Raw genomic sequence first — 26,983 nt, forward strand, 5'->3', positions numbered from 1 at the left:
ACTCGTGCTAGGTGCACACTGTGCACTGCTTTTTAATGTACACACTGTGCGCCTGTAAACCACCAGCCTGCTTCTTGCCTCTCTGCTTCCTCTTCCTGGCCTCCTTTTCATAAACTCCCACAATCTGTAGATCTCACCAGCAGACCACAGCGTCCGCTGCCCCCTGCACACACCACGGTGGGTTGCGCTGCTCATTCAAAGGAACTTGAGAGGGGTTGGTCTAACGGCCAGGGCAGTTGACTTCGAATCTGGGGAACTGGGTTTGAATCTCGGCAATGACGCTGAACATCCTGTGATTCTGGGCAAATCAGTTAATCATCCCATGGCTAAAAAAAAAAATGTGTCCTCATGTAACGCAACTGGTGCTACGTAAAGCGCTCTGATATTCGATTCAGGTCAAGCGCGCACTATATGAAAACTCTGTAAAAAAAAAAGTGTATCATATTAAAACAGGTGGTGGTGGTTGGAAAACAGAAAAAACAAACTTTCCATGAATGCCCCTACTTCCTCTAGCAAAACACTATGTTGTCGAAACAGTCTGCTCAACTAGGGCCCAGGGGGGTTGGAATAGAGCACAGGGAGTTGAGCAGGATACAGTTACAGAATAGTAGGGGGGGGTGTCATCTTTACACCAGGGATGTCCAACGTAGGTCCAGAAGGGCTGGAAGTACAGGTTCCACTGCAGAGTTTCAGGACAGCCAATGATTATTGAATTGGGGACTTGTAGAGATTCATTTTATGCAAATGTGTCTTTTGTCAATATTGAGAAAATGTATCTTGATTCCTGTCCTCGACCTACGGTGTTTGCCCATTAACTGAAAGGACCAAACTGACCTAGGAGAGGGCAGGGCGACCAGTTTCTAAAGACTCGTTGCCTCTATGTTGTCTACCGTGAACCGTTGTTATTTGCCCTTCTTCCTGAGTGCTGAGCAGGCATAAACTACCACAAAAGAGGGAGGGATATTACTCACTACTCCAATGTGTTGCAGCGTGTGCGACACAAATGTTTAAATATAATATTCAAGTAGTGCTAAACGTGAGTGAAAATGAAAGCTTTGAATTAATTCCCTCCAGGGTTTAACGTTTCCTTTAGAAATGCAACGAAGGATCCGCTATGCCTCCCAGAAGATATTTTATTTAAGGAAGGAAAGGGTTCTCACGCCCCAGTGTCATATTTCATATGACCAGCAGGTGGCACTGCTCCACTGGTGTTTGCTTGATCAGCGATTAAGTCTGGCTTCGCAGCGGAGTTGAAGTGGTCTTCTGTGATTAACACAATGTTGTATCGTAATTAGGGCTCCCGGTTTTATGGTATTTATTTTTTTGACATTTCCGTCTGTATTTATTCATGTTTATTTTTTGCTAATTTTATCTGTATTTATCCATATTTATTTTGGGTGTTTTGGAGAAATGAACCTGAAATTAGTATGTTTCCACATTTATTTAACCAATAAACATGCAGTCATGCTTGAATGCATGTCAGGTTTCAATACTGTGAACATCCGCATAAGATAAATCAACGCACTTATATGAAAATATGAAAAATTCAGTATCAACCTCTGTCTGTCTCTCTCCCTCTGTCTCCCTCCCACTGTCTCCCCCTGACTCCCTCCCTCTGTCTCCCCCTTTACTCCCTACCTTCCTCTCCCTCCCTCCCTCTCTCTCTCTCTCTCTCTGTCTCCCTCGCTCTCTGTCTCCCTCCCTCTCCCTCCCTCTGTTACCCTCTGTCTCCCTCCCTCTGTCTCCCTCCCTCTCCCTCTGTCTTCCTCCCGCTGTCTCCCTCCCTCTCCCTATGTCTCCCTCCCTGTCTTCCTCCCTCTCCCTCTGTCTGTCTCCCTCCTGCTGTCTCCCTCCCCCTGTCTCCCCCTGTCTCCCTCCCTCTGTCTCCCCCTGACTCCTTCCTACTGTCTGTCTCCCTCTGTCTACCCCTGACTCCCTCCCTCTGTCTCCCTCCCTCCCTCCCTCACCCTCCCTCCCTCCCTCTCCCTCCCTCTGTCTTCCTCCCTCCCTCTGTCTGTCTCCCTCCCTCTGTCTGTCCCTCTGTCTGTCTCCCTCCCTCTGTCCCCCTCTGCCTTTATCTGTCTCTGCCTCTATCTGTCTCTGTCTCGGTCAGTCTGTCCCTGCCTCTATCTAGCTCTGTCAGCCCCTGCCTCTATCTGTCTCTGTCAGTCTGCCCCTGTCTCTGCCTCTATCTAGCTCTGCTTCTATCTGGCTCTGTCTCTATATGTCCCTATCTGTCTCTGACTCTATCTGTCTCTATCTGTCAGTCTGTCCTTGTCTCTGTCTGTCTCTATCTCTTTCTCTATCTGTCTCTGTCTGTTTCTGTCATCATCTATCTCTGTGCCTCGGGCACTGCACACGTACCACGTCCCTGTCACTAGCCCAGAGACAGCCCCCCCCACCCCTCCTCTCCCTGTGTAATGTAAAAACCAGCTCCTTTTCTCTCTGAATTTGCTGCTTCAAGGGGTTTGTGTCCCACCACTGGGCCTGGGGTTACTTCTGTCCCTGGCTTTAACTCTGACTCTCACCCCGAGCTGTCAGAGCAAAGCCCCCCTTTGGCGCCAGTCACTCGAGTACTTCACAGGTCTTTAACAGACCATTTACTTGTTAATGAGGCTTTGTTGTATTTGACCTCTTCTTAGCGCCCCTGCATCTCCACTTTGACTATCGCGGGAATCGCCCGGCCCGCATAGAGCAGCAACCGGCTGTGTTTGCTGACACTCCTTAAAAACAATAAACCACACAGGTACGATGTCTGCAAGGTCCGTGGGCCACAAAGGAAGGCTTGCCAGGCTGCTGGCGGCCTGCGGGCCATAATATGAGTACCCGTGCCTTAGAAGAATAAGGTACTTTCCTTCAGCAGCACTCTTTCTGGTGGATACTCTATCTAACCACAGATTCCTCAACCATCTGATGTACTCTGCTGATTTTGATTCAACCTATCAGCTAAGCCCCGCATCTGAGGGCGTGAAAAGTAATGAACAAACTGATGCCAGTGCACCGTGGTGGCACCTTGATGAGGCTCCAGGTCATCCTGTCTGGAGGAGGCGATATTGAATAGCAGTGGTGGCCGATGGCGGCACACAGGAGATATTGTATGAGTTTCCACATAGAGTCTGGTGCCAGGGGAGGGTCACAAGCTGAGGAATGTGCAGTTAACTACAGTTATTATTAGAAAGTATTACCAAAGGTAAGGAACTTACCCATTTGAAGTTTTTGCCCACTATATCATACATAAGATTTATGGACTAGGAGCACTAACCGACAGAAAAACCTGGTAAAGGCACTTGTCGAACTTGAGCTGTGGAAAGTGGTACCTGTATCTTCGAATCAGTCAACACCAATTGGTCTCCAGATGGACGCCTGAGTCTGTGAGGAGCACAACATGCAGCAAGTCATCCTAGGGCTACTGTCCCCTGACCGATCCCACTCTGATCCCTTCCTCGGGCTCTCTGGTTGATCTTTATAAATGCAGGTCACTTAGGGGCATATTATCAAGGTCAGGCGTTAAAATTATCGCCGCTTTATCGGCAGAAAACTGCAGCTAAAGCGGCGATAATATGCTTGATAATATGCCCTTGAGAATTCACATAGAAGCCCATGTTCTGGTGTCAACATGGGCTTCTATTGGAAATCTCTGCTGCATATTATCAAGCCCATTATCGCCGCTTTGGCGGCAGTTTTCTGCCGATAAAGCGGCGATAATTTTAACGCCGGACCGTGATAATATGCCCCTTAAACTTTTCTGAGACTGTTTTTGGCCTCCTTTGTGACATTTCACTGATACCTTACTCTTTTTTCATGCATGATGGAGTGAGCGTTGCACATTCCAGGCAGGCCAGCCCCTCTGCGGACAGCGAGTTGTTTCTAGGCGGAAGGGCCACGCTTTCAGCCTACCGCACTCTTCTACTTCCAAGTCATTGCACTTCTGAAATACAAATGCACTATTTACTGTAAAGCTTTCCCATAGTAACCTGTAACCGCCATATTTTCTTACTCGTGCTCTCTTCTAATGTGCCTATCACAGAGGCAATGCGTGACGCACTTTGGCACCTGCGGTGAGATGTTTAAGACTCTAGCTTGCACAGCTGCGACTGTGTACAATGTTGTTACTTCCAAAGGTTTCTCCTGCTTCAATGAATAATTCATGCTGTGAATGAATGAAGCCGTCTTGCATCACCCCATGAGTGCAAACTTAGGGGCATATTAACAAGGTGGCACTATAAAATTTTCGCCGCTTTTGCGGCCGTTTTTGGCTGAAAAGCGGCGATAATTGTATCGCCTTATCAGCAAAGACACGCTATCGCGTGTTTTGCTGACTTAGCGCCCGTTTCCAGCATGCCTAACTTTGCATCGCTAATGAGATGCAAAGTAGGCGTGGCTGTGAAACCAACCAGGGAAAATATCGCGAAGGCAGCTTCACGATATTAACAAGGAAGGGTAGCGATTTTTAAATCGCGTTAAGTATGCTTTAACGCAGGAATTTAACATCTGTTAAATTCCTGACTAAGGCATACTTAACATTGGGGGTGGATTCTGTGGCTAAGACCACAGGCCCTATCATCTAGGATATCGCCGTTTTCCACCATGGAAAACATCGATATCCACACTATCTCTGGAATTTTTATCGCGTTGTTGATAACGCGCTAACCGGGCGATAAATTCCAGAGATAGCCGGCGATAAATATGCAAGCGGTAAGTGCGCTTTGCAATATTTATCGCCGGCCCTTGTTAATATACCCCTTAAAGAGGCCTGGATCGAATCAAGTTCTTGTCAGCAAGTTCATGGAGAGCGATGTGTATTTTATGCTACAGTAGTCCATGTGCACCATCGCCAGGTCTCTGTTTTTCACCACCCAATGACCGATTTGTAGGAGTGGATGATCGGCAATTGACTCCCTCTACTCTTAGAGTGGGACGTCTCCTTTGAATAAAACTCTGAAATATGTTTGACTTTCCTCATTGTGTCTTGAGACATTGGCAGTCCTGCCAGTCACGCACATGGAAGTGTCTCAGTGGTTCCTTCTCCTGGCTCCAGTCCAGCAGAGGAAGCCCTCTTCTATCCATTGGTAAATGTCTTGGATACATTCGGCAGAGATCCGCGGTCTTTAGGCTAGGTTTGTGCTATAGAAATACCATATACATGCATACATACTTGCTTGGGTGCTCCTGGTCTCCTCAAACATGTGGATTTAGGGCTCATCAGCAGTACTGACTCAGTCCATACATGGGTGGGAACACGTACATATTGAACAGTAAGAACGACAATGACCCCAGTGACGTGTGACAGGATAGAATTTCTGTAGCTGATTCCAGACACCCAATCCATACTTGATGGAAAGGGACTTGATTTGATACAGATAGAATGACTTATTACATACTTCAGTAGACGAATATTGGCAGACAAATCCAAACACCATTCGTAGTCTGCCCAGTTCCCGATCTGCAGCAACAGTCTTTACTTAGGCTGCCGACCTGCTGTGGTCATCGCACACTGCTGTTGCCAGGTGTCTAGTCCCTTATGAGTTTCATTAGTCTTTGACTACGACCTATGGCATCTATTGCCCTTTCTATGAATACCTTCCTTGTGTTACTACTGTGCCTCCCAGCAAGAGAACATATGATAGAGCCCCTCCTCCTCTAGACTATCCTGCCCTCCTTTTCGCTGATGTATTTAAAAGTCTTTTATAAGTATTCCTAGATTCTAAAAGTGTAAGCCCTGCGTCTATATTGTATTATTAGATCTCTTTGGACTGTCTCTAAATATCCTTGTTCCTGCTGCAGATGTGGTCTCCAAGACTGGACTAGTTACTCATTCATTTAGATCTTTATTCAGCTATCGAAGAAAAATAGCCATAGAAGTACAGACAATAATAATACATTAAAAGAGAATAAAAACCTACAATTACAGTCACAATTGTTAAAATCAATTCATTTCTTACACTATAACAGAATACTTTTCCTCGCATTAATCGATTTCAGGATAAACAGGGTGACATTATAACATATTAGAGGATCACCTAGTGTCACCAAGAAATGCATTGCTACTTTATGTGACCTAATATTATGAGCGACAAACAGTGGTTTAAGATTTAAGCACCTAAAATTATGATAAAGATTACAAAACAATAGAAAGTGAGATGTTCTTCGTTTACTTTTGTTATTGCAGGGACACGGTTCCATATCAGATGGACGAGACCTCATTTTTGGTAATGCGTCAAGATAGTGAGCAATGCCGCATCTCAATCTCAGTAGCACAAAACGGTGCTGTAAATAAGTCACATATGACAGGTAATTGTTACCTCCCTCCTCTAGGCTAAACGATTTATACCAGGCGACAGTCTGTTTATCTGCTCAGCCTTTGATCTAAGTTCCAGCCTATGCTTTGAAAAAGAATCTCTGATCTCATTCTTTGTATGAGACAATATTTTTGAAACATCCGACCATACTGATATCTTGAACACATTTTCTAAGGAGAAATCAATATATGATAGCCATGGGATTCTTAATGCATCATTCAGATTAAGGCAATCTAAAATAATTGAAATAGTAAAAGCCGTTTCTTCCCTCTTCTAAATTGAGGCCCACAATAACAGTGGTCTAACCAATAGAAGGTCTTCTAAAACCCGGAGTCCCACCTCATGATGTGCAATAGTGTTTGATGCAGAGGGCGGTAAATATAGTAAGAGTTTCGGGAAGCAATTTCCTTCCGTTTGCAGAGCCGTGCTTTTTGCATGACCCCAAAGACCTGCACCATAAAGGGCTGTACTTATTCCTTTTGCTTTATAGATGGCTGCCATCTCGTGAGTAGGTCGATTCCCTAGCTTTGAGGAGAATTTAAAATCCCTTGGGTTACCCTGCTCATTTTGGTCTTGTATTTAAAATATGTTGGGACTATTAGCCATTTCCCGAAAATAGAGTACCAAGATAGCAAAAGGAGTTCACGGCATGCATTGGGGTACTGTCAATAAAGAACATTTTGCAAGATTTCGGTTTTGGTCCACAAACCATGATAAATGTTTTCGTTTTGTTAATTACCATTTTCCTATGTGTCATAAAATCTGAGAAGGCATCCATCAGTCTCTGAAGGCCTACTGGGGTTCTGGCTAATAGTGCTGCATCCTCTGCATATAATAGTACAGGTATAGGATGACTTGCCGCCCCTGGACCATCAGCCCGACTTGCTTGTAGATGATTATCTACCCCGTTAATAAAAAGGGAAAATAAAATTGGTGGTAACAGGCACCCTTGCCATATACCCCGCCGTACTTTGAATGTGGGTTAGCATTCCCCCCGTGGTCCAAAGCGAACTTGGCTGGTTAGGTTTTCATACAGACGGGAAAGAAACGTAATAATCGCCCTTGGTGCTCCCACAGAGATCAAGTTTGGCCAGAGTAAATTGTGATCAACCAGGTCAAATGCACTACTTAAATCGGCAAAGCATAGGTAGAGAGTACCGGCCTGTGCCCTAGTATATTAACTGATGAGTAGCTCTAAGTTAATGCATTGCTCGATGGTCCCAAGTTGTTTTCTAAACCCAAACTGTACCGGGGTTAGGACAGAATGCTCCAGTGCCCATTCCTCCAGTCTTAATAGCAAAACCCTGCTCATCACTTTCAAGGCAGTGTCTAGGAGCGAAATAGGGTGATAGTTTTTAGGGTCTGTTCTATCCCCTTTTTAAAATATGGGTACGATGATAGATTCTCCCCAAGTCTGAGGGACTGTATCAGTTAGGGCTGAATTAAACACTGTGGTTAAGATGGGTCCCCATAGTACAGAGGCAGATTTTAAAACATCAGCTGGTGCACAGTCCGGACCTGGGGCCTGTCCCCCAGCACTCATCTCAATGGCCTGGAGAACTTCATCATTGGTGATATTCAGAGGGAAGTGTCTCCCCTCACACAACTGCCAATCAGACCCTCCCATCGTCTCCCAATTATTGCTGAAGCTTCCAGAAAAATGTGTCACCCATGTATCTGAAGGAACAAAGGAACAAAACTCTGCGATATTGTCACTCTTCAGGAAGGGAGCATTTACTGTATCCCAGAAAAGTTTGTTATTCCTGGTTTTTGCAGAAATGGCCACATTTTCCCATGCCTCGGCCTGGAGTGTCTTTTTCCGGGCAGCTATAACTATTTTGTACTCGCTCCGTAGGGTTTTGATGGTTAGTAAATCTCACGGCAATTTAGACAATGCATGCTTTGATACTTGCAATGCTTTAGTGCAAGCACCATCAAACCACCCCGTTTTGTTGTTACCTGGTGTCCCAGCGTACTTTGTTAAAAGCGATTTGATGGAGGTTGCAATGCAGCGAAAGTTTTCGGTCACTATATTTGAGGTGATTTCATCCTGGAGGCAGTATGTTATTTCCCTGTGGTTAGATACTACTATTTTTCTCATGGTCGAGCATGGATCGACACCCGTCCACTTAATTCTAATACAGTTTGTCGTGAAGGGGTCAATGTACTTTACTAAATCGAATGCATCACTCCTTTTGCCCCAAAAGAAGAATGTTAATGTAAGCAAGTTATGGTCACTAAATAAGGAGGGAACTACACTAAGGTTGCCACACATACAGACGCAGACACGAGTACATGGTCTATAATAGAAAACACATTCTCCCTATAAAGGTTGGGGCTAATTCACCATTCAGACCACAACCCCCTACCCCACTAAGTAGTTGGAGTTCATATTTGGGGATCATCTGATTTAGGGCTTCCCCATAATCTTTATGGCAAAAATGATCATTTACCTCTCCGTCCTGGTATATATGGCCACATGCCTGGTTGTTAGGTGCTCCGCATGCCTGTATATTAAAATCTCCTGCCCACAATAAAACATAATCAGTATTGATTGAAGATAAAAAGGTTTCAAGGCCACGGTCAAGAGCTATTGCCACATTACTACATGTAGAATCGAAGATGTTATTATAAAAGTTTACAACTACCAAATCGTTCCCCCCCTTTTTGCTTAGCCATAGCATTTGGGGGCCCATAGATGCAACCTTTTTAACATTAGTAGATATTTTATTGGAAATAAGTTTCTGTAAACCCCCTTTTGCTCGCCGTGCTTGCAACCCTAAAGCTGCTAAAAAAATGTGAGGAATATCCTTCTACATGTACAGGTCTTATACATCACGTTTCTTGCAGACATATGATGTCATAACTAGATATGGTACTGACCCAGTCAATATTCACAGCCTTCTTTAATAATCCATTAACATTCCAGGTTGCGAACTCAAACCCTTCCATGAGGGGCTGTCCTACCGGGTAGGTGTATGGTACACTTATAGGTGTGCTACAATTATCATCGCTAGTAGCCTTAACGACCTTAGCTTCAACCATCCCACGGGTTGTGGGTGCCTGCGTAATGTGTGTAAAGTCTCTCGGGGATAGCTGCGTTATCTGATTGACTATAGGGTCTCTTGTAAAATACAGACTCTGATCATTCCTAGGGTCCCCAGCATAACTTTGATCAGGGTTAAGTCATTCGTTATCATCTAACCTACTCAGCGCCTCAAATCTGTTGGGCATTACAAATTCCGACCACTGTAATGGGTACAAACTTTGGGTAGCCCTCAGTCTTTGGAAACTCAGTACACCACTGGAGCGTTGATCTAAGCCTGTAGTGTAGTTCCTATATCCTTGATGGGCTCTACACATTGGAATAATATACACTATAGATTCGACATAGGACTGAGGTCAGTATGTCTCTATCGAGTACATTAAACTTAATTACTTGTGTGTGCCAGCTAGCTCAGAGGTAACTAGAAACTTCTTGAATAAACAAGAAGGGATTAGTTTCTGACAACAGCTTAAACATGACAACTTTGTTTCCCTTAGAATCGGAACAATCTCAGAATCGTGGAAACTATAGATAACAGTTTCACTCAGTCAATCGTGCATGCTTCGTTTCTACAGAGTTGCACAGAAATAGAGAGACGGGCGTTTCAATAAAAAGGGGTTTATTGAACAGTCTTATTTCTCATGCAAGAGATATGAACTGCTACAATCGTGAGACAGGATGCGCAGTACAATATGTACAGAGTTAGCAGTAAGATAAAATAATACTGCAATAGCATGGTTTGTAGTTATGACATATATTCATTAAAATACATACATAAAAAACACAGGCTAAAATGTGAATACTCATCTGATGCTTCTAAATAGTTCTACCCCAGTGTACCTAACCTAGGTGTAGTACGAGGTAAGAAGTAGGTGCTGTTTTCGAAAGTATAGCTAGCTATAGTTTAGTTTTGCCAAGAGTTGCCAAAAGTTTCTCGAAGTTCTAGTCTGCTCCATACCTTAGAATGTGCGAGGTTGGAATCTCTTTCCGGGACTCGATATCTAACACCCCGCAAGGGGAGTCAGAAACACTGGAGCTGGATTCTTTGCGAGGAGGATGACAGCCTCTGGTCAGTGCATCAGGCTGGAACTTGCTCTCCCTCCGAACTTGCCGTGGCGAACCGTAAGTAGGCAGTCGAGCTGGACCGTACCGGAACCGTGGTTTGCCAGGGCAAGTGCAGGTATAATTATACCTTGAAGGTGTTTAGGAATGACTCTATTGACGTAAAAGTCGGGCATCGGAACGTCATGAATGAACCCCTAAGGAATAGATGTTCTTGCATACTAAATGAGTTCTTGGAGAAATCAATATCCAAGCAAGGGAAATTCCTAAAGGCTTAAGAGTCTGGTTTTCCAAGAACTCGTTGTAACTTGGATTGACGGATGTAGGAGACCATGCCTGTATTTGGTTAGCATGGACAATGCCTAAATAAGGGTCAGATTTTCTATGCCCAAATAAGGGCAATATGAATTGTACCTATATAAGGGCATAAATTGGGAAACCTATATACGGAACCAAAATCCACACACAACAAGCCCTTCAGGTGATGGTAAAAAAAAAACATTGGGTGTATGCCCACGTCTTGTGTCTCCATCAGTAATGCCCCCTGCCATTTTGTGGATACCACTAGAAGTTCTTGGGATTATGAAATTAATTACAACACAATCACTACCAAGATTTTTTTCCAGAGGCTCAATCCACCCCACTCTCCTTGTTAGCAAGATTTCATGTGCTCTGCTAGGGCAAAATAAATGTCTAGAGCTAAGCCAATGGACCACCTTATTCTTCAGACATTCTTTAGTCTCCCTAGCCCCTGGTTTTAGTGGGGTAACATTGACTAATACTGCCACATATGGACAGCTGGCAGGTGGCAAATTGATGGTAACTAGATCTTGTAAGGGCACATCAATATCGGTATGGAGAGTGTATATTAAAGCCTCCTTGGCGTTGTGCCATAATATCTGTCCCGATAGATTTATTATTGGGCTCTTGTACATTTTTGCTAAACATCGCATCTTGTCTGTGACGGGGTAGACCCTCAGCTTGTGGGGGCTTGCCACCTATAGCATTGTTCAGACCAGTGTCTATTAATGGTGACCCTCTCAACCAATTGCGTTTTACTGACAGATGTTAGTTTAACCCAAAATGGTGCCCATATTTGGTTGTCCATAGAGTCAGTTCCATGTTCCTCCCCCCACCAATTAAAGGAAGTTGATCCGGGGATCTTATATCAACAGGTGTCTTGCTTTTCCGTTTGGCTGCTGGTTGGCGGGCCACGTTCAGGGCTTTAACTGCCCGTGGAATTGCTGGATCTGGGGGGTAGAGGTTAATCCCTGTTCTAAAACTATTTGTGTTGGTATTGGGGTTTGGCAAATAGTTCCACTTGTGCAGCCTTGTCTCTGGTCATCTTGTTCATTGCCTTGACCCGGCTTCTCTTTAGTGGATGATACACATTGAGTACCCCCAGTCCTCCCAGTTTCCCCAGTGTGGCCAGTCGTGGTAAGGGACATACGATGCTCCACTAGGTCGATTTCTTAGATAGGGCTCCGACAGCACAGGCCTGGAAGGTGTCTATGGTGGTACGCTGAGGTGGTACGCTCAGTTGATGACTGTGTACCCCCTACGGTCAGTTTGCCCATATTACCAGTTGTATTTTCAGCAAATAAGGGGACCAAAAAAATGGGAAACAGACTTACTCCGATCTAATGCTCAGTCACAAAGCTGGCGTCCTTTTACCGGCAATAGTAGTCCACTGTAATCGGCATGAGTTCAACCCAAGGGAATGGGCCCAGCCCAGCCTCTTCCAGCCGCTGACGGGCCTGCCCTTGGCCCAGACATTGCCCGGGCACGTCTCGTGCTGCGCCCATTTTTGTGCCTCCAGGCGCGTACAGGTGGTCACGTGGCGGCTCACAGCCGCATTGGTTGCCGGGAATAGGAGTCCCTGGTCATGGTACTGGCCTCCTCTCTCCCGTGCTGCAGGGTGCTGTGCCGTTTTTTGTGCCTCGGGGCACTTGCAGGCGGTCACGTTGTCGGCTAAAAGCCGTGTTGGTTCCTGGGAGTTGGAGTCCCGGGTCGTGGTACTGGCATCCTCTCTCACATGCTGCGGGGTGCTGTGCCAGTTTTTGTGCCTCTGGGCACGTACAGGCGGTCACATTGGTGGCTTACCTGTCCATTATTCTACTCTATGAACAGTAGGATCCTCTCGCCCTCGGGGTTTCAACTGGGGAGGACGGGCCGGGCGCGTGTGGGGTGGGGAGGATCAACAGGCCACGGCGGTGCCTGACACTCTCTGCGCTCACCGACTGGACTAGTCCAAGCGTGACCTCACCGATTGTTTTACTGGTCACAGAACTTCTTTTGTTTTGATTTGCAATTAAAAGCGCTATTCACACAAGTAAGTGGGAGAACTCTTACAAGGGACTACCAGTAATGCATATGAGGCACAGTTTTTTTTGTTGCAATGTGTGTGCACCTACCACCAGTGCCAGCTTTCTCACTGGTGGTGCCTAGTGCAAAATCTTTGTTGATACGCCTCAATGATCTTCAAGGTGCACCTCGTCTCTACATAGCCCTTCTCTCGCATGTATTTACTTTCCTTTATAGAGCTACTGATACCAAAGTAGGTTGTCAGAGCACTTCACATCTCACAGATTATACAGAGACAATGAATCCTAAAAGTGTGTAAATCAATGTGTAGGAAATGTTATATAAGACAATGAGGACTAGAAGGCGTAGGAGTCACCTATCATCCATACTGATAGGCATTATATGTTAAGGGTGCTTGGTCTGGAGAAACACAAACTCAGAATTTAAATTGTAATGTAGTTGAGTTTCTCTTTACTAATAAGAATGTGTTTGTGTCCAAAGGAACCCTTTTGAGCAACCATAGAATAATAAACGATTGGGCGAATAAACATAATATTCTAATCCTATGCCTTGCAGTTTGCATGAGGCTCTTAGATGGCAGTTCATGGCTCACTGTGCCATATTAGGATTGTAACTTATGACCTGCAACTAACCAAAAGATCTGTGTGACAAAAGCAGGAACCCACTGAGCTATCAACATAAAATACAATGCTGTAATCTGCTTTCTGCATGTTGTGCTCTGCAGGAGGAACATTAACCCTCTGCTACTACTTTTTGAAAAATCTAAATTGCTATTAAACAAACCTGAGATCTCTCCAACAGGTACATTAATCAGCAGAGTTATCTTGACATTTTTATCATCGTCTGAAAACTGCTGAGCTCACAAGAAACATGCTGCAGATGCCTTTAAACCCATAAGTTATTTCAGCTCCCCGAGCATGGTGCCAGGTGCAGCTGCACCAGTCAACACTGCACAATCCGGCACTGTCTCCCACACGGAGAAAACAGTGGCATAACCAGTAAATAGGTCTTACTTTTTTGCTTTGCCAGTGAATACCTATTGGTTCACCAGTGCTTTTTGCCGATAATGTTCAGTAAATACTGACGAAAAGTAGCCTTGAGAGAAGGAACAGGGCAGGGAAGCAAAAGAGGAGGTATTACATAAAAAAGCTGGATGAGGTGGGGTAGGTTAACAAACACGGGCGCATATTCTCAAGGAGCTATCGCCGAGTTAACGGCACTTTATTGCAGCCAAAGTTGCGAAAAATTTATCGCCCCATTCACAAACTGGTGTTAACAGCCCATAACACCAGTTTACCCGCTATAGCAGCCGCAAAAAACATCGCCACTGATGACACTGGCAACTATCCCTAATGAGATGCAGAGTAGGCGCTCCCGTGCAAAAAGCCGCGAGAACACCACTCCGCAACATTCTCAACGACCAGCCAGATCGGCGAAAAGACCACGAAACATGGGATAATGCGCGTTAGCAGCAGGAAATTAACACCTGCTTTGACCTGGTGTAAAGTCGGACAGCAACCTGCACCACAAAAGGGAGCCCAGCGCAGACCCATACCTGAAGAACAACAGATGCCATGGAGCCACTGAACATGCGGGCCAGACACCCAAGAGGGCCCCAACACCCACCACTGCCAGGACCACCCCCAACCCCCGGGACACCCACCGCCCCCTCCCTTGGACCAACACTGAGGCAGGGCAGACAAAGACAGCGGTCCTCCGAAAATGCACCAACCTCACAGACCCAACACCAGAGAATGTCATTGCCCACTATATGCTCAAAGGGACAACCCTCCTCCGCATCCTGAACACTATTGCCCACAGACTGACGGTACCAACACAGCGGACAACCAACATCTCACCTCAGACAAAGCTGCTGGCCGTGCTGCACGTGTTAGCCTTTGGTACCCTCCAACCAACATCCACCTTAGACGGAGGAGTTACACACCCAGGCCAATCCCCGTCCCTCACAACGGTCATGAATGACACCATCAGCTTGGTACCCCACTATCTATACTTCCCACACACTGCGCAGGAACAGCCGGAGACCAAGCAAGGCGTGTACGCCACAGCTGGCTTCCCGCACGTGTCCGGGGGCAATTGACTGCACACATATTCCTACTAGTGGCCACCGGCAACACTGCACACAATAGGCGCAACAGAAAGCACACGTATCCCACCAATGTGCAGGCAATAGTGGACCACCGTGGAATCTCCGTCAACACCGCCGCCAACCACCCAGGCAGTGTGCATGATTCCTACACCTTCCGACAGTCCATCATCAACCTGCGCCACCAGGATGGCACTCACGGAAATGCACTGCTCGTTGGCCAATACCAAATGCACACACCACACACCTCAACTCCACAATCATGTAACACACAACACAGAAAATGCACACGTCACAAGCTCACATACAGCATGCACACCCACCAGACACGACAGCACAACTCACTGTGGGAACCTGGGCCAGTCATTTACATTAGCCATCAACGGCATGGCACCTCGGCCACACAATAGCAGAATGTCGGAAGAGGTGGGGACCAGGTATGTGCAAAGGAGGCAAGGGACCAATGAATGAGAATGTACACAATGCCAAGTGTGGCGTGGATGTGCTGGCCAGACTGCATTATGCAGACCACACACATATCCATGACGACACACACCGCTGGTGTTTGGGGTGTAGTGGACAATGGACGCAACCATGTCACCCCAGTCAGTGGGGAAGATCACGGAAATGTAGCTTGTTACGCCCCCCCCTTAAGCGTGAGCGTAGTGGGCTGGCCCGGTATACGCCAGGCGAGCATAGGGGTGTGAATAAAAGGCAGGTAACCTTGGGCGTGGTCCTCTTCCGGAATGCCCAACGTCTCTGCCAGGGCGGCGCCTCTCACCCTGCCACGAGACTGACGCTGTGCGTGGTGTTGCAAGCGATCCTCTGTGCCTGCTGCACCCCGGGATGCTGGTCCCCGAACCAGTCCTGCCCGCCCCTGCGCACCCAGGCCTTAATGCCCACCTGCCGACACTGGCGTGTGTCAAAGAGGGCCCACCACGTCCTGGTGCAATCTCCAAGCCCGAGGCCTGCGACCTTGGCAGCCTCCTCAGACCATCACGGCCTCCGCAACACAGGCCAGCAGTACTCCTTACTCGTTGACGTACTCAACCGGCATGCACAGCGGACAAGTAGGTCACACATTTGGAACTGAGTCTTGATTACACCATGGCAGAGCACATTAATCATGGCTGAGTGTATGTCAGTATACACCCTTCGATGTGATGCCAACAGGTCTTAGTAGTACATCACAACCGCAAAATTCTGTGGGCCCACGTGTACTACTGCTCTCGGCCTATGCTGCGCTCGAGTAGGTCACAGAATTGGAACTGAACATCGATTATTCAAAGGCAGAGTACACATCATTGCACACAAGTAGAGGCGTAAGAGGATGACGCGTTGCATTTGGAAGGAAAAAAGGATCATAGTTACGGAGGTGATCGAACACTACCAACAACTGCCCTGATGTCACTTAACTCTGTGCATCGTGAGCCTACGACACGTGGCTGTGGCCCACTGCTGACCTCTGCCTCCGGCCTACATTGCGGTCCAGAAGGTCACAGAGTCTTGATTTGGCAATGCCAGAGTTCATATCAGTGTACCGGCATCATCGCAGACTGCATCCCCTCTCAGCCCCGGTGCCACTAAGTCTGTTACCCGACATTCATGGACACTCTCTGGTCGTACATTGGTGGTGTCTGAGTCTATGGACTAGGGGGTAGTTTTTATCCTCATGCAGCTGATACCGAATTGGTGGTGGCAGCGAGGCTGTCGGTTTCCACTCCTCCATTTGCTGCTTCCGGATAGCTTCTGCCCTCTGCATCATGCCCTGGAGGACACCTTCCACTGTCCCCCGCAAACCTCTGCCACATTCACCTTCGACATCGACGAGGACCCACTAAGTCTGCGTGGGTCCGCAGTACACTGAAAGTCACCGTCCCGTGGCGGTGTGCTTGTGCCAGCCGCTGTGCATCCAGGGCCACTAACTTGCAGCTCAAGTCAGGGACCCTGTCTGAATGAATATTGGATGACCTCTGTGATGGTGGTCTTGGGGTCATCGACGTCATGTGCATGTGGCCCTGTGCTGTCCCCTGCCTCCGGCCTCAACTGCGGACCACCAGGGCTCACACATCAAATCAAGTCCTGACCGGCCCGGACGTCACATCACCGCAGGAGGCACACACCACCATCGCCAGGGCCAACTCCAACCACCATCTGCCAGAGTCGAACAGTGGTACTGGCAGACTAACGGAGTTGCTCAAATCTGTATTGGAAGCCATCATCTGCCTGATCCCCTGCTCAGCACCCCAGGTGCCACTAACTCAGTGCACCACAACCCATGGACCGTTACTGATTGAGTTTTGTGCTGTTGAGAGGTTGTGCAGCAATGTCACTTCAGGCAGTGTGGGAGACCTGGGACGTTGAAGAGGAAGTTGATGCAGGTCTAACACACCCCACTGCATCTGCATCAGGAATATCCTGAATGGACACAATCCTAGTCATTTTCATCACATAAGCGCGCACAGCTCTAGGGCCCCAACCTCCGTGCACTGCAACTCACGGATACTTCTGTTTGTATGTTGGGTGAAGGGGAGATGCATGTTGACATTGTGTTGACATGTATGTTGGTGCATTGTTCTTGTTTACATGCAGACTGTATTACAATGTACATTGTGACTGTTTTGGAGGTGCGGGATTTAGATGCGGGACAGTGTACATTTGGACTACATGACGGATGTGAGGTTGTACACGTATATTTCCATTTCACAGTTTCCAGCTCTGTCAGATGCAGTAGGCCTGTTTCTGCGCGTGTGCGGAGCCAGTTGTGTCCTCTGTTCTGCAGTGTTGGGGTTGCACATTGTACCACATTGTCGTCAATGTGGATGTGCTGTTATTGCTATGTGTGTGTGCTGCAATGTGCCACGGGGATGAGGGACATGATCCAGGGTCATTGTGGGTAAGCAGTGTGCTACACATCGTTGTGCATGTGTGTCATTGTGCCCATCTCCCCCCGTCCCCGCAGTCTCTGGTCTTTACTCACCATGTTGATGTTGTGTCAGGTCCTCTCGAGATGTGTCCGCACTCCCACCTCCTTGCACCGTCTCCACACTGATGACTGGCCTCCATTCCCTCCAGCTCATCCTGTGGCGCAGGACTCCCACCTCCTGTCGCCGTTGCTGCCTTCCTGTTGGCAGCGGCTTTGGGCCTGGTTTAGGTTTTCACATCGTGCCAGCGCCTCTTGGTCTCCTCCATTGGCCTCCTCGACACTCCGGCTGCATTCCAGGTAGTCTGATTGTTGGTCAGTTGCTGGTAGTGTTCTGTCACCTCCGTGATGCTGAACTTGTTTTCCTGCGGACTGCACTCCGTCTTCCTCTCCCTCTTCTCCTTGGCCTTCCCCTACCCCGTTGTTCCTTGCTTGTGGTCTGTGGTGCTTGTGGGGTTCACGTTGACCTCTGCGCTCGATCAGGGTGCATCCATGTTGCTACGCGCATTGGATTGTTTCTGGTGTGTTGTTTTTGTAGCTTTTATAGTGCATTTTACCGCCAGATGTGTGGGATTTGCAGGCCTGTCGCTGGTTTTCGCTGCTTTTTGTATCGCGATTGGCCTCATCGCAGCTTTATTTGCGTTTGTGTTTCGCATTTTTGCGGCGTAGCATTGGTTTTATCACGGTCATTTGACACGTTATCCGGGGACTATTGCATGGTGCCTCCGTGTTGTGAATACTTGGTTAACACGGCGTAAATTTCACGCGATAGACTGAGATGTTGGAGGTTGCGTTAGATAACTTTTGCGATGTTTATCACACGTTCTTGAGAATATGCCCCACTGAGCGCACAGGGTAAAGGGGTTGTAAAAGGAAAAGCAGCAGATAGGGGACAGAGAGCAACAAACTGCATGCAGTCCCATGTAACGCTAAAACCAAAAGAAAAGAATTCCCTGATGGGAGTCCTAGAAGAATACAAGTGATCCAATCAAAAAGGATGGTAAAGAGGCTGTGTTTAAGGGGAGGGACAAAAACAAGCAGAGGAAGGAAAGCCGCAAAATATGGAGCAAACAAATGATAGTGACAACAATCCCAATGTGCAAAGGGCTGACCCAAAATCCACTGTAAGTCTATTGTATTTTAATCAATAGGTCTTGAGTGATAAACAGCTAAAGCAGTTTGTAGGCAAGACCTAAAAAGTTCTGGTCAAATGTTCCATCCTGCAGACTATGGCCCAGTATATTGACATTTAGCACAACATAATACAGCAAGGCAACTTGCTGTGCTGCTTCAATTGGAGAGAGCATATTTACTATGATACTGCGCATTCCAACTCTCTCTCTCTCCGTATATGCACATTGAGTACTGCCTAGCACCATGGTGCAAGGGTGCCTGCATTGCAGGCAGTATTGTTTAATGTGCAGGAAGAAATAACTTCATGCCTGCACAAAAACAATGCACAGAGGCATATTTCTCCTTACTGTGCCTCTGTTGGGATAGCATAGTATTTTGACACATTGCCAGGTTTACTATTCTTACTAAATGTGCCCACATCCATGAGTGGATGCCTGGGAATGCCAACACTCCACCCATGAAATGCCTTCCCAATGCATATTAATAGAAGGCAGCAGCGTGTGCTGCCTTACATTACTCCAGATTTACTAAGCCAATCAATGTGGCTTTTCATTGCTTGGTAAATCTCGCTTCAGGGCTTGTGTTGCTTGCGCCCTTATTAAGTCTGGGCCTGTATGCTCAATTTGGCAGAACTGGCCAAGGTTTGCAGTGATGATACCTTCTAAAGGCCCTTTACTAGCACTTTTAAGGGGCAATGTAGAATCAGACTGTCATATTATTTATTTATTAGAAGGCTTTATATAGCACAAACATGACCCTACGGCATCAGAGCACTTTACATACGTCAGATATCTAGTAGCATCCTATAGGAGGCACGTTGGTCTGTCGCTGATGATGCAGTCTGCCAGCAAGGTTTGGGGGGCAGCTGGCCAGGTTGTGTGTCATTTAACTCTACTGATCTACGGGTAATGACAAATTGTTCTTGGTTTGTCAGCCATTCAGATGAGGAATCTGTTTATTAAGATCATCTTGACTTTTTTCTGGAAGGCTAAGATAGAGGGGTTAGTCCACGTCTTCGGGGGGACAGAGTTCCAGATTCTTGGTGTCGCTCCAGAGAATGTGTGGCCATACGTTTTTGTTTTTCTGAACTTCGGGGGTTTTAGTAGAAGGAAGCCCGCACGCCATACAGTGTGGCTGCCTCCAGAGACCGAAAGCTTCTTAGCCAGGTATCAGGGGGTGTTGTGACGCAGGGCGTTGTGTGTTATACAACCTATCTTCAGTAGGATCTTGGCCTCGGAAGGGAGCCAGTGCACAGTTTGCACTCTGCTGGTTCATCCAAGGCTTCAGAGCATCAGAACTGGAGTAGGTTCCTCTCCGCCTGGGCCGGCCTGTAGGAGGGAGGAAGAGGGTCTGGGCAATAGAGGAGTGACTAAGGATATAGCCAAACAACGGGTCTACAAACAACTCTAGTAGGTAGGGGTCTGGTTCTGACTTGAAGGAAAAGAGACAACACTTAATGTTCACTTATTTAAAAGTAGGCAAATCAGTAGCTGCCCATTAAACCACATCGAAGCCAGGACCATATACACATACCCAGAATGTGGACTAAAATGATTTAATTTTAGAGAAACTAATGCTTCAGAAAGTGAGCACAGCTGATGGGTGAACCAAATGTTAATTTATATATGGATAAAAAAGCATTATTACCTCAAGAACATGTTGAATTATCTTCTTTTATTTGGCCGACGCTGAGGGAGCTCCTTCCAGAAGCTCCCTTGGCCAGGTATCGCTTACGGCTTGAATCCCTTTCAACACCCTGTAATTGAGCCTTCTCTCTGCAGAACCACAGATGAGGTTTGTAAGAATATGCTATCTAACCCATCTCTCCAGAAGCAGCATCCAAGCCAACTCTCCAGAAGCAGCATCCAACCCACCTCTCCAGAAGCTGCATCCAAGCCAACTCTCCAGAAGCTGCATCCAACCCACCTCTCCAGAAGCTGCATCCAACCCACCTCTCCAGAAGCTGCATCCAAGCCAACTCTCCAGAAGCTGCATCCAACCCACCTCTCCAGAAGCTGCATCCAACCCACCTCTCCAGAAGCTGCATCCAAGCCAACTCTCCAGAAGCTGCATCCAAGCCAACTCTCCAGAAGCTGCATCCAACCCACCTCTCCAGAAGCTGCATCCAAGCCAACTCTCCAGAAGCTGCATCCAACCCACCTCTCCAGAAGCTGCATCCAACCCACCTCTCCAGAAGCTGCATCCAAGCCAACTCTCCAGAAGCTGCATCCAACCCACCTCTCCAGAAGCTGCATCCAACCCACCTCTCCAGAAGCTGCATCTAACCCATCTCTTCAGAAGCAGCATCCAAGCCAACTCTCCAGAAGCAGCATCCAACCCACCTCTCCAGAAGCTGCATCCAAGCCAACTCTCCAGAAGCTGCATCCAACCCACCTCTCCAGAAGCTGCATCCAACCCACCTCTCCAGAAGCTGCATCCAAGCCAACTCTCCAGAAGCTGCATCCAACCCACCTCTCCAGAAGCTGCATCCAACCCACCTCTCCAGAAGCTGCATCCAAGCCAACTCTCCAGAAGCTGCATCCAACCCACCTCTCCAGAAGCTGCATCCAACCCACCTCTCCAGAAGCTGCATCCAAGCCAACTCTCCAGAAGCTGCATCCAACCCACCTCTCCAGAAGCTGCATCCAACCCACCTCTCCAGAAGCTGCATCCAAGCCAACTCTCCAGAAGCTGCATCTAACCCATCTCTCCAGAAGCTGCATCCAACCCACCTCTCCAGAAGCTGCATCCAAGCCAACTCTCCAGAAGCTGCATCCAACCCACCTCTCCAGAAGCTGCATCCAAGCCAACTCTCCAGAAGCTGCATCCAACCCACCTCTCCAGAAGCTGCATCCAAGCCAACTCTCCAGAAGCTGCATCCAACCCACCTCTCCAGAAGCTGCATCCAACCCACCTCTCCAGAAGCTGCATCCAAGCCAACTCTCCAGAAGCTGCATCCAACCCACCTCTCCAGAAGCTGCATCCAACCCACCTCTCCAGAAGCTGCATCCAAGCCAACTCTCCAGAAGCTGCATCTAACCCATCTCTCCAGAAGCTGCATCCAACCCACCTCTCCAGAAGCTGCATTCAAGCCAACTCTCCAGAAGCTGCATCCAACCCACCTCTCCAGAAGCTGCATCCAACCCACCTCTCCAGAAGCTGCATCCAAGCCAACTCTCCAGAAGCTGCATCTAACCCATCTCTCCAGAAGCTGCATCCAACCCACCTCTCCAGAAGCTGCATTCAAGCCAACTCTCCAGAAGCTGCATCCAACCCACCTCTCCAGAAGCTGCATCCAACCCACCTCTCCAGAAGCAGCATCTAACCCACCTCTCCAGAAGCTGCATCCAAGCCAACTCTCCAGAAGCTGCATCCAAGCCAACTCTCCAGAAGCTGCATCCAACCCACCTCTCCAGAAGCTGCATCCAACCCACCTCTCCAGAAGCTGCATCCAACCCACCTCTCCAGAAGCAGCATCCAACCCACCTCTCCAGAAGCTGCATCCAAGCCAACTCTCCAGAAGCTGCATCCAACCCACCTCTCCAGAAGCTGCATCCAACCCACCTCTCCAGAAGCTGCATCCAAGCCAACTCTCCAGAAGCTGCATCCAACCCACCTCTCCAGAAGCTGCATCCAACCCACCTCTCCAGAAGCTGCATCCAAGCCAACTCTCCAGAAGCTGCATCTAACCCATCTCTCCAGAAGCTGCATCCAACCCACCTCTCCAGAAGCTGCATTCAAGCCAACTCTCCAGAAGCTGCATCCAACCCACCTCTCCAGAAGCTGCATCCAACCCACCTCTCCAGAAGCAGCATCTAACCCACCTCTCCAGAAGCTGCATCCAAGCCAACTCTCCAGAAGCTGCATCCAAGCCAACTCTCCAGAAGCTGCATCCAACCCACCTCTCCAGAAGCTGCATCCAACCCACCTCTCCAGAAGCTGCATCCAACCCACCTCTCCAGAAGCTGCATCCAACCCACCTCTCCAGAAGCTGCATCCAAGCCAACTCTCCAGAAGCTGCATCTAACCCATCTCTCCAGAAGCTGCATCCAACCCACCTCTCCAGAAGCTGCATTCAAGCCAACTCTCCAGAAGCTGCATCCAACCCACCTCTCCAGAAGCTGCATCCAACCCACCTCTCCAGAAGCAGCATCTAACCCACCTTTCCAGAAGCTGCATCCAAGCCAACTCTCCAGAAGCTGCATCCAAGCCAACTCTCCAGAAGCTGCATCCAACCCACCTCTCCAGAAGCTGCATCCAACCCACCTCTCCAGAAGCAGCATCCAAGCCAACTCTCCAGAAGCTGCATCCAACCCACCTCTCCAGAAGCTGCATCCAACCCACCTCTCCAGAAGCTGCATCCAACCCACCTCTCCAGAAGCTGCATCCAAGCCAACTCTCCAGAAGCTGCATCCAAGCCAACTCTCCAGAAGCTGCATCCAAGCCAACTCTCCAGAAGCTGCATCCAACCCACCTCTCCAGAAGCTGCATCCAACCCACCTCTCCAGAAGCTGCATCCAACCCACCTCTCCAGAAGCAGCATCCAAGCCAACTCTCCAGAAGCTGCATCCAACCCACCTCTCCAGAAGCTGCATCCAACCCACCTCTCCAGAAGCTGCATCCAAGCCAACTCTCCAGAAGCTCCATCCAACCCACCTCTCCAGAAGCTCCATCCAACCCACCTCTCCAGAAGCAGCATCTAACCCACCTCTCCAGAAGCTGCATCCAAGCCAACTCTCCAGAAGCTGCACCCAAGCCAACTCTCCAGAAGCAGCATCTAACCCACCTCTCCAGAAGCTGCATCCAAGCCAACTCTCCAGAAGCTGCATCCAATCCACCTCTCCAGAAGCTGCATCCAACCCACCTCTCCAGAAGCTGCATCCAAGCCAACTCTCCAGAAGCTGCATCTAACCCATCTCTCCAGAAGCTGCATCCAACCCACCTCTCCAGAAGCTGCATCCAAGCCAACTCTTCAGAAGCTGCATCCAACCCACCTCTCAAGAAGCTGCATCCAACCCACCTCTCCAGAAGCAGCATCTAACCCACCTCTCCAGAAGCTGCATCCAAGCCAACTCTCCAGAAGCTGCATCCAAGCCAACTCTCCAGAAGCTGCATCCAAGCCAACTCTCCAGAAGCTGCATCCAAGCCAACTCTCCAGAAGCTGCATCCAACCCACCTCTCCAGAAGCTGCATCCAACCCACCTCTCCAGAAGCTGCATCCAACCCACCTCTCCAGAAGCAGCATCCAAGCCAACTCTCCAGAAGCTGCATCCAACCCACCTCTCCAGAAGCTGCATCCAACCCACCTCTCCAGAAGCTGCATCCAAGCCAACTCTCCAGAAGCTCCATCCAACCCACCTCTCTAGAAGCTCCATCCAACCCACCTCTCCAGAAGCAGCATCTAACCCACCTCTCCAGAAGCTGCATCCAAGCCAACTCTCCAGAAGCTGCATCCAAGCCAACTCTCCAGAAGCAGCATCTAACCCACCTCTCCAGAAGCTGCATCCAAGCCAACTCTCCAGAAGCTGCATCCAACCCACCTCTCCAGAAGCTGCATCCAACCCACCTCTCCAGAAGCTGCATCCAAGCCAACTCTCCAGAAGCTGCATCTAACCCATCTCTCCAGAAGCTGCATCCAACCCACCTCTCCAGAAGCTGCATCCAAGCCACCTCTTCAGAAGCTGCATCCAACCCACCTCTCAAGAAGCTGCATCCAACCCACCTCTCCAGAAGCAGCATCTAACCCACCTCTCCAGAAGGTGCATCCAAGCCAACTCTCCAGAAGCTGCATCCAAGCCAACTCTCCAGAAGCTGCATCCAAGCCAACTCTCCAGAAGCTGCATCCAACCCAACTCTCCAGAAGCTGCATCCAACCCACCTCTCCAGAAGCTGCATCCAACCCACCTCTCCAGAAGCAGCATCCAAGCCAACTCTCCAGAAGCTGCATCCAACCCACCTCTCCAGAAGCTGCATCCAACCCACCTCTCCAGAAGCTGCATCCAAGCCAACTCTCCAGAAGCTCCATCCAACCCACCTCTCCAGAAGCTCCATCCAACCCACCTCTCCAGAAGCAGCATCTAACCCACCTCTCCAGAAGCTGCATCCAAGCCAACTCTCCAGAAGCTGCATCCAAGCCAACTCTCCAGAAGCAGCATCTAACCCACCTCTCCAGAAGCTGCATCCAAGCCAACTCTCCAGAAGCTGCATCCAACCCACCTCTCCAGAAGCTGCATCCAACCCACCTCTCCAGAAGCTGCATCCAAGCCAACTCTCCAGAAGCTGCATCTAACCCATCTCTCCAGAAGCTGCATCCAACCCACCTCTCCAGAAGCTGCATCCAAGCCAACTCTTCAGAAGCTGCATCCAACCCACCTCTCAAGAAGCTGCATCCAACCCACCTCTCCAGAAGCAGCATCTAACCCACCTCTCCAGAAGCTGCATCCAAGCCAACTCTCCAGAAGCTGCATCCAAGCCAACTCTCCAGAAGCTGCATCCAAGCCAACTCTCCAGAAGCTGCATCCAACCCACCTCTCCAGAAGCTGCATCCAACCCACCTCTCCAGAAGCAGCATCCAAGCCAACTCTCCAGAAGCTGCATCCAACCCACCTCTCCAGAAGCTGCATCCAACCCACCTCTCCAGAAGCTGCATCCAACCCACCTCTCCAGAAGCTGCATCCAACCCAACTCTCCAGAAGCTCCATCCAACCCACCTCTCCAGAAGCTGCATCCAAGCCAACTCTCCAGAAGCAGCATCCAACCCACCTCTCCAGAAGCAGCATCTAACCCACCTCTCCAGAAGCTGCATCCAAGCCAACTCTCCAGAAGCTGCATCCAACCCACCTCTCCAGAAGCTGCATCCAAGCCAACTCTCCAGAAGCTGCATCCAACCCACCTCTCCAGAAGCTGCATCCAACCCACCTCTCCAGAATCTGCATCCAAGCCAACTCTCCAGAAGCTCCATCCAACCCACCTCTCCAGAAGCTGCATCCAACCCACCTCTCCAGAAGCTGCATCCAACCCACCTCTTCAGAAGCAGCATCCAAGCCAACTCTCCAGAAGCTTCATCCAACCCACCTCTCCAGAAGCTTCATCCAACCCACCTCTCCAGAAGCAGCATCCAACCCACCTCTCCAGAAGCTGCATCCAAGCCAACTCTCCAGAAGCAGCATCCAACCCACCTCTCAAGAAGCTGCATCCAAGCCAACTCTCCAGAAGCTGCATCCAACCCACCTCTCCAGAAGCTGCATCCAACCCACCTCTCCAGAAGTAGCATCCAAGCCAACTCTCCAGAAGCTGCATCCAACCCACCTCTCCAGAAGCTGCATCCAAGCCAACTCTCCAAAAGCTGCATCCAACCCACCTCTCCAGAAGCAGCATCTAACCCACCTCTCCAGAAGCTGCATCCAAGCCAACTCTCCAGAAGCTGCATCCAACCCACCTCTCCAGAAGCTGCATCCAACCCACCTCTCCAGAAGCAGCATCCAAGCCAACTCTCCAGAAGCTGCATCCAACCCACCTCTCCAGAAGCTGCATCCAACCCACCTCTCCAGAAGCTGCATCCAAGCCAACTCTCCAGAAGCTCCATCCAACCCACCTCTCCAGAAGCTGCATCCAAGCCAACTCTCCAGAAGCTGCATCCAACCCACCTCTCCAGAAGCAGCATCTAACCCACCTCTCCAGAAGCTGCATCCAACCCAACTCTCCAGAAGCTGCATCCAACCCATCTCTCCAGAAGCTGCATCCAACCCAACTCTCCAGAAGCTGCATCCAACCCACCTTTCCAGAAGCTGCATCCAACCCACCTCTCCAGAAGCTGCATCCAACCCACCTCTCCAGAGGCTGCATCCAACCCATCTCTCCAGAAGCTGCATCCAACCCAACTCTCCAGAAATGGGTGAGGTTAAAGAGGACCCCACCAAAAATTGAGGGATCCTGTCTGGAATCCACAATTGGAGCACTGACCACTCCTAAGCAGCGGAACAGCGAAGAAAGTGCATGCAACTCGAAACGGCTACTGACACCACCCCTGCCGCTCTTCCACCGCAAGTGACAGTCTGTGCCATGAAGCAACTCCCCAGGCACTACAT

Source organism: Triturus cristatus, chromosome 5_1 (assembly GCF_964204655.1).
Source record: "Triturus cristatus chromosome 5_1, aTriCri1.1, whole genome shotgun sequence".
Taxonomy (NCBI): Eukaryota; Metazoa; Chordata; class Amphibia; order Caudata; family Salamandridae; genus Triturus; species Triturus cristatus.